Source organism: Protobothrops mucrosquamatus, unplaced genomic scaffold, assembly GCF_001527695.2.
Source record: "Protobothrops mucrosquamatus isolate PMUCROS unplaced genomic scaffold, P.Mucros_1.0 scaffold13, whole genome shotgun sequence".
Taxonomy (NCBI): domain Eukaryota; kingdom Metazoa; phylum Chordata; class Lepidosauria; order Squamata; family Viperidae; genus Protobothrops; species Protobothrops mucrosquamatus.
Genome location: NW_015386400.1, coordinates 181296 through 185659, shown reverse-complemented (window position 1 = coordinate 185659; position 4364 = coordinate 181296).

The window sequence follows — 4364 nt, the reverse complement described above, 5'->3', positions numbered from 1 at the left end:
TTTCACTGATCTAATGGCCTATGCTCTTCTCAATTGACCTAACCAACTGACCGTGAATAACCTTTCCATTGCTAGCTATTAATTTTTCTCAAAAATTAGCTTATTAACTCATGCAGGCACTCATTTATATTGTTGCCTTTTTTATAATCAGTCATTGAAAAACAATTCTAATTAATATCAAGAATCCACTGATACAACTGAGTTGTTACAACCACTTATATTTGCATCTATGGTTGGCAGTTACGCCAACAGCTGTCTAAATTTGTAATCAAGATTTTTGTTGTAATTAATTGAAGTGTTTAATAAAAATAGTAAAAACTAAGATAAACTAAAACAAAATGAAAAGTGCAGAAAGTGCAGAAAAAAGGGGAAAGAATAAAAGTAGAAGAAAGAAAGACAATAATAAAATGACTTCTAACTTCATCACACCAAGCATAAACTAATATGTTAACTTTTCACCCTTTTTTAAAATTACAAATAAAAAAATTGTTTTCCTCATACTCTAATTGTTATATATACACAATCCAAAAATATTTTTTTCAGCTGTGGTTCAGGAAAAAAATCCATTTGGAGTTTACCAGAAATATCAAAGAAATAGTTTATCCCTGGTCAAATAATCCAACTTTATATTCCTTCTTTTCTCCAGTACGACGAGTGGAGAATCCACCAATGGGTTAACTTCATCTTCTCCCCATAGACTAGTCGTCCAATTTTGCTGCCTCTCCTCCTGGGACCTCCCTTTCCCAGTCTCGACTAGTCTTGAGCCCGATTAGACTGAATTCTTGACTCCTGAAGTGATTCTTCTTTAAGATCATATATTTCTGATATTTTGGTCAATCCGTGGGGAGGGGGGAGGAACTGCAAAGAACAAACGCTAAGGCTAAGTGACGTTTAGCGGCGGCACCCTATAAGGGCAGCCGGCTCCTTGGTGAGGCGCTTGACCCTTATCTAATTGAAAATAAGGACAAATGCAAGATCCTGACTTACCTGACAAAGAGGACGGAGAGGAGAGCTCCCTCCTATTCCCGCAGACCGCCCTTCCGACCTGATGCAGGCATGGATCAGGGGGCCTTTCCCCATCCCTATCAGCCCAGATCAGACCGTCAAGGTGAGAGAAACAATAACAGGGACAGGTTCAGACAATAGGCCCAAGCAAGGCAGCCCTTTCGAGGAGCTGGGGGGCGGCCCTACCACAGATCCAAGTGACAGCCCGGGGGGCTCCCCCATTGGTGGCCAGCTAGCCCTTTTTGCTCACAAATGGCAAGCCACTACCACGGACCTCTGGGTCCTAAATACCATCAGATTCGGCCTATCTCTAGAATTCCTCTCAACACCCCCGAACCGGTTCATTCCTTGCCCATCTCCAAAAGATCTGATCAAGAAGAACCTCACCAAGGAGGCCATCCAACACCTCCTGGACATTCAGGCTATAGAACCGGTAGAAAGATCAGTGGAGACGAGGATTCTATTCCATCCTATTCATAGTCCCAAAGAATTCGGGGGGTGGGGGTGGAGAGCAATACTAGATCTAAAGAGTCTGAACAGATACCTGGAATACAACAAATTCAAAATGCAAACCCTTCACTCAATATTAGCAAACATCAGGAAGGGGGACCTCCTGACGTCCATAGATCTGTCGGAGGCCTACCTTCACATTCCCATACTTTCAGACCACTGGAGGTTCCTCAGGTTCTACAACACGGGTCAACACTTCCAATACAGGGCCCTACCCTTTGGACTTTCTTCAGCTCCCAGGGTCTTCACAAAGGTATTGGCAACAATCGCCGCGCACTTGAGAACAATTCTGGTGCGCATCCAATGCTATCTGGACGACATTCTCATCCAATCATCGGTCCAGACAGCACAGTCAGACCTGGCACTGACTCTGAAAACCCTTCAAGACCACGGGTTCTCAGTAAATTTTCAGAAGAGTCAGACCATTCCCTCAAACCATCTTCTTCATCTGGGAGCAGTCATAGGCACACAAAAATGCACGGTCCATCTTTCTCAGGACCGTCAACGCAGCATTCGAACCCTGGTCAAGCTCATCCGAAGGAAGCGATCCTCAACGCTGGCTACACTTTCACAACTGCTAGGAAAGATGGTGTCATGCCTCGCAATCGTACCTTGGGCAAGGCTACACTCCAGAGAGCTCCAGTGGTTCCTACTTTTCGTTTCAAAGAGTGAGGATAGGCTTCTCAAACCGAAGAGTGAAGGTGCCACCAAAGGTCCTGAGGTCGCTCCAGTGGTGGTCTTCCCCAGCGATGGGGAAGGGACACTTGTTCAGGGAAGCCAACCGAGTCACTCTTACAACGGATGCCAGCCTATTCGGCTGGGGAGCGCACCTGCAATCACAGCTAGCACAGGGTCAATGGTCAAAGAAAGACCTAACACAAACATTAACTGGCTAGAACTCAGAGCCATACACCTGGCCCTCCGTCACTTTCGCAGCGCAGTGGCACATTGACACGTGCTCATACTCATGGATGTGGCGGCCAAAGCACATGTCAGCCGACAAGGAGGCACGCGATCCAGGGCCCTCATGAACGAAGCACAAGCGCTGGGAACCTGGGCAGAGAAAAACCTAACCTCCATCAAGGCCGAGCACATCTCAGGAGAAGCCAATCGCCAGGCAGACTTCCTGAGCAGGACAACAATAGACCACTCAGAGTGGAGCCTGCACCCTGCTCTCTTCAGAGAGGCAGCAAAGAGATTCGGCCATCCAGTGTTGGACCTGTTTGGCAGTCCAAAGAATACTCAGCTTCTGAGGTTTTTTTCTCATTTTCCGACACCAGGAGCAGAGAGAGCGGATGCACTCCGATGCCACTGGCCAAAAGGACTGCTGTATGCATTCCCACCTCTTCCTCTGATACAAGCAACCATCAGGAAGATATTGCAGGTACAGGCAGAGGTGATACTCATTGCACCACAAGGGCCAAGACGGCCGTAGTTTGCCGATCTCGTAAACCTATCAACATCTCCACCGTAGAGGATTCCACACGACCAAATTTCCCTCAACCAGGGGTCCCTGCTACATCCAGACCCACAGTGGCTCCAACTGACCGCCTGGCGCTTGAGCGGAGCCTCCTAGAGAGAGACAACTTCTCACAAAGAGTCATTAGGACTCTCCAGGCCTCTAGAAGGCCTACAACTAACAGGATCTATGATTCCACTTGGAAAAATTATTGCGGTTGGTGCAACAGGCAACAACTAGACCCATGAAACATCTCTATCCCAGATATCTTAGACTACCTAGCGCAGACATGTCCAAAGTCCGGCCTGCGGGCCATTTGCGGCCCGCGGCCCGGTTTAATCCGGCCCTCGAACAGCCCTCCCTGCTCTATATAAATGCGGCCCTCCCACGGCCCTCCGGCAAGTCCCATGAGAGAGAGAGACAGAGGCACTTGCACTTGCACTTCTGTCTCTCTCTCTCTCTCTCTCTCTCTCATGGGACTTGCCCCCTCGCAGGGCTCCTCATTGGCCCTGCGCCCTGTTACCCCGCCCCCAGCCGCAAGCCACCATCCGCCCTGTGGTTATAAGTGTCCCGGCAGTTGGGACCCGCCCCTCCGGGAAGTCAATCAATCCTTGGCGGTTCTCCGTCCGGCCGCTTGTGTGCTGCGTCACCCAGCCTCCTTCCCTGAAGGCTCATTGGACCAGAGAGTTCCAGGTTGGTGTCAGCCCTTGCTCGGCCTTCTGAGCTCTCCCGCGGCGTCTGCTGGTCTGCTGGTGTTGCGTGGCCCGTTCGGCTTTCCCCCTGGCGTCCGCGGCATTCTCCACCTCTCCGCGGCTTTCCCCGGCCGGCTCCAGCAGTTCTGGCTGATTGCCGGCACGTGGCTGTTTCTCCCTGGTAGCCTCGGCCCCCCCAGCCCTGTCGGTGAGCGCCCGGCAGGGCGCAGCGTCGCCAGGCCTCCCCCCCTTGCGCGAGGCTTCTGGCATTCCCCCTCGTGCCTGGCTACGGCGGCTCGGGGTTTCCCGTCCCGGGCGCGCCAGGCAGCGCTGCAGGGAACGGAAGGGAGGGGGAAGGGCCATACCTGGAGCTCCGCAGGCCGGGGCGACGCCGGGAACGAGCTGGGCGGCGGCGGCGACGGCGGCGGCGGTGGGAACAAGCTGCTCGGCTGCGGCGGCAACGGCAATGGGCCGGGTGGCTGCGGCGGCAGCGGCGGCAGCAGCAGTCGGCTGGCGGTCCCCCAACCCTCACCCGTGAGTGGCAAGCCCTGTGGGGCTTGACAAAGAGAAGAGAAAGAGAGGAGAGAGGGAAAGAGAAAAAGTGGAAAGAGAAAGAGGAAAGAGAAAGAGGGGAAAGAGAGAGAGAAAGTTAGAGGAAAGAGAGGAAGAGAAGAGAAAGAGGAAAAAAAGAAAAAGAG